Source organism: Anser cygnoides, chromosome 12 (assembly GCF_040182565.1).
Source record: "Anser cygnoides isolate HZ-2024a breed goose chromosome 12, Taihu_goose_T2T_genome, whole genome shotgun sequence".
In the NCBI taxonomy this organism is placed as follows: domain Eukaryota; kingdom Metazoa; phylum Chordata; class Aves; order Anseriformes; family Anatidae; genus Anser; species Anser cygnoides.
Genome location: NC_089884.1, coordinates 16,173,961 through 16,186,284, shown reverse-complemented (window position 1 = coordinate 16,186,284; position 12,324 = coordinate 16,173,961). Strand labels below are relative to the sequence as shown.

General features: G+C 38.6%; 1 protein-coding gene across 7 annotated transcripts in view; it reads left to right on the top strand.

Annotated features, from left to right (window-relative positions):
- The window catches only part of FTO (FTO alpha-ketoglutarate dependent dioxygenase), a 243,600-nt gene that overhangs the window by 186,240 nt on the left and 45,036 nt on the right, over positions 1-12,324 (top strand). The window lies entirely within an intron of this gene.

Below are 12,324 nucleotides of genomic sequence, written 5' to 3'. Positions count from 1 at the left end.
GATTAAAACAGATGGTGTGCTGGTGGCAGTGGCTTTCCTACCAGCCTAGCAAGTGTATTTAGATCAATAAAGAGAAATGTTTCGGACTTACATTGAGTTATTTGGAAAATCTCCCCCATGCTTCATTATTTATCAGTTAGATTTTTGTTTTGTTTTGTTTTTAACTTAAAAAAGAGTTTTTCAAACATCATAACATGTATTATTGATGTTAGAGGGGCCTTCTGCAGTGGGATGTACAATGATTCGACAAGCAGAGCATTTCCCATCCCCTAGCCAGCTGCTAGGCACAAGGTGGCCCCGCTCCCTGAGCTGCCACGCACACGGAGCCAACTGCAGGGCAGGCGTCCCGGCAGTCAGTCTCAGGAATAGCAGCTTTGCACGGTGTTTAGGCATGAAAACAACACTAAAGATATGACTCAAATACCTGCCTTCAATTATGTGGTGCTGATGGTTTCAGATGCAGGGGGAGGTTTGTGGTTCTGTTCTGTTGGAAAGTCTTCTTTTTATGAAATAGTCTTTGTAAACTGCTCTCTAAGTCCCTAACCTTCCAGTTTGTGCCACCATTCACTCACTCCTCGCAAACAATGTAAATCAACAGCTTTACAGTGCATTTCCTTGCTGCATGATATATTACTTTAAAAAATCTTCCTGCTCTTGCTGGAGATGGGATTGTTCCTCTCCTGCTACTCGGTGCTTGGCACAACCAGAACTTGAACCGCGCTGTACTTCTTAGCACTCTTGGAGGGAAACCGCCTCTTTTTTAGCAAAAAGTACTGACTCAACAGCTTTGTAGGCACTTGCATGAAGCGTACAGGGTTTCCACTGAAACAGTTTTAAAATAGAACAGTGAAGACTCCAGAGCAGTTCATAAATGAGGAATGTGGATACAATGCGGTTGTTTAAATCCATATAAAGCTGGTATAAACAATGTATAAGCTTTTCTGTGCTGATGGTTTTTTCAGTGTTTTTTTAACATACTTTGTGTTCTATCAAGGGGTTTAGTGTACTCTCAGTGATTACATTTTTGGAATTATTTTATTTAGGGTTATATACAACATAATCATGTTATTTATACTTGCATTATAGTTGAGGGATTTCAAACTGTGTTACAAACTATGGATCACATTTCACTATCAAGTACATCCAAGAAATCCCATTAGTTTCACTCATTTTAATGGGCTGTAACCAAGAGAGCATGCCGAGATCCATGTGAGTGTGTTTCCCCACAAGACACTTGCAAGCATTTGAACTGCAGCCCCCACTATGGTCGAGCATCGCAGGATTGCAGAAGGCTGCTCGGCAGCGCAGGGCAGGCGGCGATGAAGTTCTCTCTAAAGAAAACATGGGAGGAATAAAAGATAGGTGGCATGCAACTTGTGTATTGAAAACATTCCAGTTGGGCGAAATCGGCATCCTAATGGTACAGTAAGCGCCAGGGGATTTTAATGACCACAAATGGTTAGGAACTGGGTTTTGCATCTCATCTGACCAATATTTTATGACGCGCTGTGGTTTTTGCTTTTCTGTAACAACATGTTTCTTGGATCATTTAAAGTATTTGGCTAGCAACACCTCTGAGGCATGGGTTAGCTCACAGTAATGCATACTTTGATGTGTCTTATTGTTAAATTATATAGTGCATACAATATTTCATTTTATTTAATACAAATCATTTTTATTTACTTAAAAGGAGCAAGCTGTCTTATTATATGTGTTTGGCTTAGAAACAAAGGAATTATATTCTTTTAAGAGGTGTTTTATGTTTTATGGTTACTGAGAGAATACATGGCCTTTTAATAGGCATTTATATAAGTGGGATCCATGTCTCCACTCTATTATATATTTTCAAATAATTAAAAGTGCCATACAAATGCCATACGATAGCCTTACAAAAAAGAGGGAAAACCCATGTGGTTTAAGATGTCAGGGGGGAAGAAAAAACTTGTTTCTTCGGGAGGGGAGGAGGCAGAAAGGTTTATTGGGGTAATTTAATTTCTACCGATGCTACAAACATGCATGGGATGAGGATGTGGGAGTTCAAATGCAGACGCTGCTTGTGCTGTTCCCTATAGTGACCTGTTCTTCATTGAGACAGTCAATTGACACAGACGCCAGTGCATTTATTACTGAGTCTACCGTAAATGAGACTTTCAGTCTTGCCAGGGATAGATATTTTTCCTGTGTTCACCGCTATCACACATCATGTTCAAGGGAGGGGAAAAGGAACTTTTTAAAACAATAATATCAAACAACTTAGAAAAAAAAATGTTAAATATTACCATATGAAGAACTGATTAAATTTGTATGGTTTTCTTTCAGTAAAAATTGATATGTGATGAAACACAGTGCAGCTGGATAACTTGTTTTGGCTAACGTTCCAGTGTTCTCTGATCTCTTTACCCAGCTATATATTAAAAAAAAAAAAAAAAAAAAAAAAAAAAAAAAGAAAGAAACTGTACCAGTGTTGTTGTTCCTATTGTACAAGCTCTGACATAAATGCCCCCTTTTCATTTACCCCTTACCATCTGGACTGTAAAAACTTAACATGAGTTTGCCAGTAAGGTAGTTTATCTACATACCTTCTTCCTATTCAGAGCTACTCTCAAATATCATCATTTTTGTAAGTCTTGTCACAGCAGTTCTTGAGCATTTAATGTGAAAAACTACTGTGCTTGGGTATTTCCAGTTCAGCAGTGCCGAAGAACCCATGTGCAGACTGTGCTCAGGTTTCCTTTTCGGTGTAGCCCAGACCCAAGTGTATTCTGATAGCTGGGAACCGAAAACTAGGTCTCATACTTAGCAGTTGTCTTGTTCTCCTTCAGATTCTGTGGACTCTTATACAGAGTCATTAATTAGTGAAAATCCCACAACTTCTAGACGCCTCTTTCTGTTTCATTGCAACATTAATTTTTCTGTTAGTACATATACTGACTTTATGTTGGTAGTATTTTAATGTGTTGAAGAAACTCAGGAGCATTTCTCCATGAGGATAAATAACATTTTCAAACAGTGAATTCACTCTTTAAAAGCATAAAAAACATTGTTGAAGTCATAAACTTAAGCTTGTCAATATTAGAGGTTATTTTAAAATTTGTATTCCTAATGAATATCCTTCCCTACCTGAAATGCAGAAGTGTGAAATTGGGCTGGTTTGTATATTTTAAATTCCTTTCTTCAGCCACATGTCCTTCTACTGCAGGCTTTTTGGCTGGCACAGGAAGATCAGACTTCCTGCTCATTGATGTAGATAGAATTTTTCTTTTATTTTGGGAGTGGCAGGGGGTTGCTACAAAGTTTAATTTTCCATTTTGTTAACTAAGAACATATGCCAAGGGTCTCAGATTCTCTGAAGTACTGACTGACATAAAATATAATGGCAATCCAGCATGGGCTGGGGTTGGAGAATCTTGGAAGTTTTCCCACTAGATACTGGAAGGCTGCAGATTTTTTTAACTGGGATAGATAGCATGGGTAATTTGCTCTTCACTTTGGCACACTCTGTGTAATTGCAACTACAGCAGAGCAAAACCATCTGCTAAAGTGATCAAGGTCGGAGTTTTTGAGTTATGAACGTTAGAGAAAGTTACAGATACAGTTCTTCTTGTCACTCCTTGTGGTGGAACCCCACGGACACATAGCCAAATGCAGGTACGGACTGGTTGTCTCCATTGTTCGCTAAGTGCCAACCATGTGTTCCGTCCCCCTGCCAGTCCTGTAGTACTGCAGCTGCTAGCACACTGCGCTGTTTCTGCTTGCTCTGCTTGTCAGGGTTGTTCCTAACTCTTCCACATTTTTCAAGGGTGATTGATGCAATGCTGTGCTGGAAAATAGAAAACTAAGAAAAGCATCGTGGCCAATGTACTTTATCTGAGGAGGCTCCAGTTAAGGACTGCACAGACTGCAACATACAGAGCTATGGGGTTTTGCATACTTTTTAACACCAAAGCTCTTTTTTATATATTTTTAGCAGTTTTTCTTTTTTTGCTGTTATCAAATGGAGTATTTCTTTCTTGTGAGAAGCGTCTGTGGGCCGTCGGTGAAGGCTGCTGAAGGAATCGATTCCTCTGTTCTTGTTTGCCACTGTGCGTTACCCCGTGATGACCTCCAAACCATTCTTCACTTTCAAACATAAGCTTGCTCTGCAAACATCTTTATAAGCATTTTTCCTGTTTAGAATACTACACTTTTTTGGAAAAGAACACACCTTTTCCTAAAAAAATTATAATTCCCCACTGCCCACAATAGAGAAGAATAGGGATTTATATCCATGCAAGAATTATCTAGATTAAAATGGAAATATCTACAGTTAATTTACTAGTAATACTTACTCTACAGAAGCCTTTCCATTTCTATTAATTTAATTCTCAGTAGTGTCTAATGAACTTTTCTATTAAAATATAGAACTTTTGTGCCTGAAGGGGAGAGGGGTTATTGTTTATTGAACATCAGGACAGAAAGGAGTGCAGTGTGCCTTTTATCCCCAAAATACTAGTGCTATGATTCTAACGTTCCGATGACCTTCTTATTGTGTTTAGCCTTCCCAAACATGGTTGTTGGATAGCAAAGTTATACTTCCTTTTTGTCACTGCTAGCACTGCACAATTATGCATGTATGTTGTGTCTCCACTCGGAGTTGATGTTATATAACTCAGAAATATTACAGAACCTACCTGTCTTGTCCAGACCCTTGAACGTGGAAGTGAAGGCTGATATTCTAAAAGGAGCATTCAGTAACAACTTCGACTCTTTGAACAAAATTCTGATCCAACAGTAGCCATTTTCTGAACGTACAAAGAAAGATCATGGCCTTTAATGCCCTTTAAAACTTGCTTGTTTCATTTCTCTATCTTATCATTGCTAGCATAGCTCTCTTTATGTTCATATCAGTTAATGTCACATTTGTGTTGCCAACTTAACTTTCAAGAATAAAGAGTGTCTTAGTCATAAGAATATAAAAACTACTACGAAAGTTCAGGTGAAAGGTCCGCCTGATTTGGCAATCCAGTCTGCACTGTGCCCAGGTTTGAAAGCTTACAGAAAGAGCAAAGAGAGAGGATCCTGGAAAATAAAAGCTGTTTTTCCAGATCTCAACCTTACCAGACATTTATATGAAGAAGATCTGGTCTAAGTGGGAGTTAGATTTATTGGAATACAATAGAACACTGTAAAAATGACTTAAAAATGCATTTACAATTCTGCACCCATAATTTAATTCACAAGTGCCTGTATTAATTCTTATTTCAGCATGGCCTGATATATGTGCTAAGTTCTGACAGACTAAAATGAGAATTTCAATTCCTACAAATAAAAACAAATGATTTAAGAGGCATACAGAACTGAGCAGGCAATTATATGTGCTCCGTGATACCTTTTTTCACACAAGAGGAATGCGATATCATGTACTCCACAGTGAGGTCCATTGTGTAGATTTATAGGATAAGCAATGAACTTCATAAAGTCAATAATTTTTGCAAGGCTCAATAGCTTCTTTCTGTAAGGGCATTAGCTACCCTGTAAACAATGGGCTATAAAAGAGCAAAAAAGTGTTTAGAATTACCACCACCCCAAAAAATATGCTCTGTTGTGCCACAAGCCAGCCAAGCAAGGTACTGTGTGCATGAATGCATGGGATGGTCTGTTTTCACTGGAAAAATTGTTCAAGTTCGAGACATTAGAATATCTTTTACATTTTGTCTTTTAAGTAACATCAGTCCACGACCATAACTCATTGGAAGGAACATCTTTGAAAATGGTATCTCTGTGATGCCTAACTTCTGAGAAGCAGCTACTGCCGGAGCTTTGTGTCTGCTATCTTTTTAATATTTTTTTAATATTTTTAAAATACTGTTTCTGACATGATACAGAGACAGCAGAAATGACCCAGAGAAGGTATGAATCAGCTAAAAGAAAGGAAAGCAAGTGCAAGGAAATAGTAAAAGAAGTATTCCTCCATCAGTTCAAAGTCCTGTCCATCTGTTCTTAATTTCTCCTCACGCAAAGGTTGTATCTTTCCCTGTTGTTAGGCCACACAATGAATCAAATCATGTTTCCTAATTTCCACTATGCTAAGTTATGGTCCTAGGAAATGGAATTCTGCAGTTTCTTGCCTCTCTTCGTGACAGCTGAAGGAAAGGAATGAGGTGAAGAGAGGAAGAGGCAGCTTAGCCCTCTCCCATGGGATCTACCTAGGTCCCTAAGTTGGCTTGCAGAAGCATTGACATTTGGATTTTTTTGCCAGTCTGTAGGCGAGGACTTTCTGTGGCCTGTCTTTATTTGCATATAAATGTGAGGAATCCGTCTGTATTTTTGCTATATGCTATCCCATATTTTAATGGTATTTCATAGAAAATAAGGTGAAAATGGTTTATGGCTGAATACAAAAGAAAAACCAGATGGCTTGCTTCATGCGTTACTTAGCTGCCCTCTTCCAACCAAGTCAATATTTTATGAAAACCTCAAAGTATCCCTTCTAAAGTTTTATTTGATGATTTCAATATGTCCAATTTCTGTATTTAGATGGTTTAATATTAAAAATCTATGTCATTTTGTAGAAATTTAAAATAGTTTGGGTTCAAAGAGTCTCAAAACCAAGTTCACAGATCTGCTTGAAGACAAACTGCTGCTCATAAGATGTGAGCGGAATTTGGTGCAAAGGGACAGAAGTCTGGGCACTAAGCCTGTTTGAAAGGTAAGGAGCCTGATTCACTGCTCCATTGTGTCCCCCAGGTGCCTGTATATCAGGATATGAGCGGCTGCAAAATTAGCACACTGACACTTTGTGTGCTGACGAGGCAATGTGCAAATACCAACCAGGCAGACTTTGGGTATCTCTGGGAGGGCAGAGCAAGGGAGGTTTGGCAGATGGTATTCAGGTCTGGTTGGAGTGCCTGTACATGGCATGTTGCTGCACAAAATGTATGTGATGCTTGGGTTTGGTTTTAGCCTGTAATTGCTTGCAGAGATCAGTGTCCGATACCTTTAGTTTCAACAACTGTGCTTTAAAATACAGATAGCTCGATGGACCAAGTTCTGGACCATGGAGCACGTGTGACCCAGTCTTATCTGAAGGCAAATAGCGGTTGCACAACTGGGAAGGACTCAGAGCCCAGGTGTTGTGTTTTGTAGTAAAATCGCAGCTATTGTGAAATTACCTTTATTTATTGTATCGGATGGCTGCAGCAGACTTCCGTTCCCAAAAAGGCACGTTGAGAAGGTGCAGTTGTCTCAACTCTCAGAAGAGCTTTCCAAATTAAGTTTTTAAATTTCAGTAATTAATTTACTTATTACATTAAATTTAATGTCAGCTGTTTAATGTAAATGTTTCACTTTCAAGGGGAACCTAAATCATTTGTGTGCTGGGTGTGATCCTTCTCCAGTAGAAGCGGAGCGGTTTACGGGGAGCGTGGCTCTCTCCCGCACTATCAGCGTGCAGCCCTGCTTCTTACCCATCCCGGTGTGGGTTTGTCTGTGAACACTTTTTGCTCTTTAGTTATTTGTTGTAATTATCAAGTTCATTTTTCTCTAATAGATGTGATTAAGTATATTTAGCACTGTGTAATGAGTTTTCTGCCTGGTTGCATTCTGGCTAATAAGGAATTCCTCAGAGTCTCTTCTGACAGCTGCTGTGGATCCCAGGTTTGGGCTGCCACAAGAGACCTCTTCCCTGAATTGCTAACATTAGAGAAATTAACTCGGTTAGACTAACCATAAAATCTGGGCTGAAATTTGATTACTAATGGATCTCGAGGTAGCTTTCAGCAGCACGGATACCGTGGTGTTCCCTTGCACGGAAAGACCTATAAAAATCAAAAGAATTAAGAACTACAACCTAGTGGCTAGGTAAAGTTCTGATTAAAAACACTGAAAATAATACTAGCAATGATTGTAATCATTGTGTCATTGTTACAGTAGCCTTTTTTTTTTTCTAATTCTCATGATCCCCCTGCTGACTTTCCTGCCTGTGGATAACACTTCTGTTACCCGTACGACTTCCTACTATTAGAGCCCAAATTCGTGAGGCTGCAGATGATGGGAGAAACGTGTAATATGGGATGGGATGGGATGGGATGGGATGGGATGGGATGGGATGGGATGGGATGGGATGGGATGGGATGGGATGGGATGGGATGGGATGCGGTGCAGCAGTCTCTTAGCAACAGCAGCTGCAGCCTCTGCGCGTGCTCTCCGGAAGGGGGATACAGAGACAGGAGGATGAAATAAATCCAGTTGTGGCGCGGTGACTTTGTAAGGGAGCAATCAAGGTTGTAACTTATTTTCCTGCTAAGTGCCAGTGACTGTGGGAAAAATCTTCTGTAAACAGATGCTGAAAAAAAAAAAAAAAAAGGAAAAGAAATGCAAACTGCTCATTTGACTTTTTGAATTACAGGAGTGGAATGCAAGTACAACAGTAAATATATATTCTCACTAACTGCGAGCCTGCATTATATTACGAGGTATTTTCTACTGTGGCGCATAATCGTTGCAAAAAATGCATAATCACAGCCATGTGTCTTCTATTTATCACGACAATTGAGTACCAAATTCATGGAGAATAGGGATTGAAAATTAATGCCAAGTACCTCTTAAATTCCCTGATGGTATGTTAATTATATAAAAACTGCTCATAATAGGGTTAGTGGTAATGTAATAATTATAGATGTGTCTACAATTCTAAATTCTTTTGAGATCTGAACAACTCTGTGTTTAGGATCACACAGTATTAATTGCTAGGAACTATATTTCAACCCTGTTTTATTTTATCCAGAGAAATATTTCACAAAGGCTCGTGGGACTGCTGAAGTATCAAAGTGTTATTTTCAGAACCTTATATCCTGCACCCTGAAGCCTTTGGAAATGCTGTGTGCTTGAAGCCTCTCTGTAGAACAAGGTATCGCACTTTGCCACATTATTTAGTACAAAATCTCAGCCTTTAGAAAGCATAAAATGTAAAAGGGAGTAGGAAGGAAGTTGTTGATGCAGATATATCCAACTTTGTTAAGGGGCTCTTATCTCCAGTAACCAGCAACACGCTGGGTTTTCAGAGCGCTGGTTATTACTGCCAGGCAGTGCTGCTCTGCAATTAGCGTTGGAGCACCTAGATAAGGGGGATATATAGGAATTAAAAACTGATAACATTAATGCAAACAAAGAAATTTAAACCTTTTGACCTCCTTTGTACTTGTTTATTTCTGAACTGAATCTTAGCAGAAGAGCAAAAAGATTTTGCATTCCAGTATGATTTCTTTTGGGTGGGGAATTATGTTAATAAATTTAGAAAGAAGCACCTAATTATATAACAGTTTGTACTGCTTCTCTTCTACACTTACAGATTTTGTAAATGATACTGCACTCCTCATAAGCCTGGTCCTAAAAATCACCCAAAAGAAAGACAATGCACATCATAAAAGCAAAGAGGTTTTGATCCAAGTGGGAGTCTGCTGGTTCATTTTTAGAAGGTCAGATTGATAGACAAAATCTCACAGTCTAGATAGTGACTCTATCAAACTAATTCTTAAACACATAGTAGTACAATGAATTATTCCTGTCTTGGAAGTATGGTTTATGACCTTTCTGCCCCAGGTATTATTGCTGATTATTATCTGAGAATGGGTAGCAGCATGCTTTTTGTCTCAGTGTTTTTTGTGTGTGTGTGTGTTTTTTTAAACTCAGGTGTTGGTGGGTTTTTGTTTTTTGTTGATGTTTTTTAAGCAAATCTGAAACATTTAATACAGCAGATTTCTGATAAAATAATTTTCTCTCATAGCATGGGAATAAAGAACTGCTCTTCACCTTGCTTTTCTTTTAGAGATTATTGTTTAAACTAATATCTCGGGTTGTACAGATAAATATTCCTGTGACCTTTTGTTTGCTGCTATTTTCACTCTGATTTGCAGAGAAATGTGAGCGTTTTAGAATATTTTATTTTGCAAAATCTTCACTTGCTAATTGCCAGCTTTTCAGAAACAAAATGGTAGAATTCCTCATATGAAGCTGCATAAAAGATGGACCTATTTTGTATATAGAATATTGCCTGTCCTTTAGATCTATGTGTTTTGCTTATGGAATAAACCAAAGTAGGAGAGATAAACTAATATTTTGTATAAGCTCAGCCAGACAATACACATGATAAAGATGTTTCATCTTCTTATGTATGCAGAAAATATGAAAAATTGTAGTTTACACATATTTTCTCAATTCAAGTGTAAAATTGGGCCCCCAGATTGCCCTGGGCCACGGTGGTTGTGTTAAAGAAGCACTATTTACCTAGCAGCTGAGTGAAAAATGATCAGAATATTAGACTCATCTAGGCCACATTAAGGAGCCATTGCATTTCCCGACAATTTTATGCTATCTCAATATGAAAACAGAGCAATTTCAGCTCATATCAGGTTATGATCGGCAATTACAGTTGCATAATTCACCTAGTCGTCTCTTTTCAGGGCCTTTATTTTCCCTCTTGGTGACATTCCTGAGAAAGTGCCTGATAAAAATGTCATATATCATCCTGGCTTTAAAACTCGTAAGGGGGTAATCTGCTATGCCTTGCTGAGCCTATATTCATCACTAGGTTTTTGACTTGGAGGGGTCATGACACTCATAATTTCCTTTTTGATATTGTCCTCACTAGATATGACAAGGGGCTGTAAAAGCCGGGTTGTATGCTGTGGTTAAGAGCCGTTCCAGTGGGGCTCATCACTAGCAATAACAGTGCATTACTGTGGATTGTGCAGTAGTTGGCCGTTTCAAAGATAATTAGATTTGATGTCAACATTTCTTTATCACCTGCATCCTTTTGTGCATCTGCGTGTCAAGTTGTTATTTCCGGATTTATTAGCACCCTCAGAGCTACTATCTATCTGTCAGCCTGGGCGCTGTTTGTGTTGACAGTTGTAAAGTTAATTACTAGTACTAATGAGCAGCGGGCTTTTGGTGGACATGGCATTTTGGGCATTTAAAGCTGTAATTAGATTTTTTTTTCCTTTGTGTACAGCCACAGGAAAAATGCATAATAGGAAAAAGAAACTCAAACCGAGCACCCTGACCTCAAACCTCTATCTCCAATTTGACACTGTTTACAGTATCTCTAATTCAAAAAACTCCAAAAGGCAGCTGGCTCTGCTTTTTCCGATTTTTTCTTCCCATCATTAACTCTCTGAATATTTGTTTTATCATGTCATCCAAACTAAGCTCATAAAAAAGAAATATTTTCAGATTATTTTAATGAAAAACAGGTCCAGATAGTGTATGTATCAGACTTTCCCCGTTCTATAAAAGTATTTGTATCTTAGTACACGCAGTGAATTTTAACAGTATTGGGTTAAAAAATAAATTTTCAAGGACAGCAAAATTAGTCCATCTCCTGGATCCCTCCCAATTTAATAATATATTAAGTACAGCGAATGCGGAGTCCCTTATTGTTTATTAAAGAGTTATAAATCCAGAGTAATTTCAGTGAAGTGGGATTAACACAGGTGAAACAAAAAGAATTTTGATACTTATTTGCCTCGCGTACATGCTAAATTGCCTATCCTGTAAATTGCATTACCGGCTCTGTTATGTGATGTTCCAAGTAACATATAACTCATAGGATTTAGAATAATGGCACTTATATGTGACATATACTTTATGTAAGTATATTGTTTATTCTACTGCTGCAACTAAGAACCACTCCCTTGCTGCTGTTTCTATTTACTTTCTATTTATCATTATCTGCCATTTTGTTAAACAACTACCCTTCCCAGCCATAAATCATCTATAAAAATACTCCGTCTCAGAGAAAATTTCACCCTGGCACTGAAATGATGAGATAACCATTTTCATCTCTTGTTGAAGCATTGAGATTTATTGGGCTTTGATGGGCTACAGACCAGACATCACTCTCTGCTGAGCAGACTCCCACTTGCATTTATTCTTATTGCATTTAGCAATTCAAAATGGAGCTCCCCGGGTCCCCGCAGAGCCCCTGCCCGCCGAGGTGGGGCGTGGAGCTGTGGTGTTATTGCTTTATATTAGATAAGGAGAGGACACACACAGAAGCGCGTGGTGATTCGGATGATTTTTTATTTCCGTTTAGCAGTGATGACAGAATGTCATAGTGAAATGACTTCAAAAGTCATTTTTCCCTCTGCCCTGGTTCTGCAGCCTTGTCCCTCGAGGGCACTTCCATTGTACAGTTATATTAATTCTGCTAACTTTCAGACTTCATTGCTGACAATAGGCCTTTTGGCTTTCTCAGACTATTACATTAAATTTCCCATCAAACCATGTCAGCCTCTGAGGTCAGAGATTCCAGGAGAAGCTTTAGATATTTTGCCTTTTGACTCC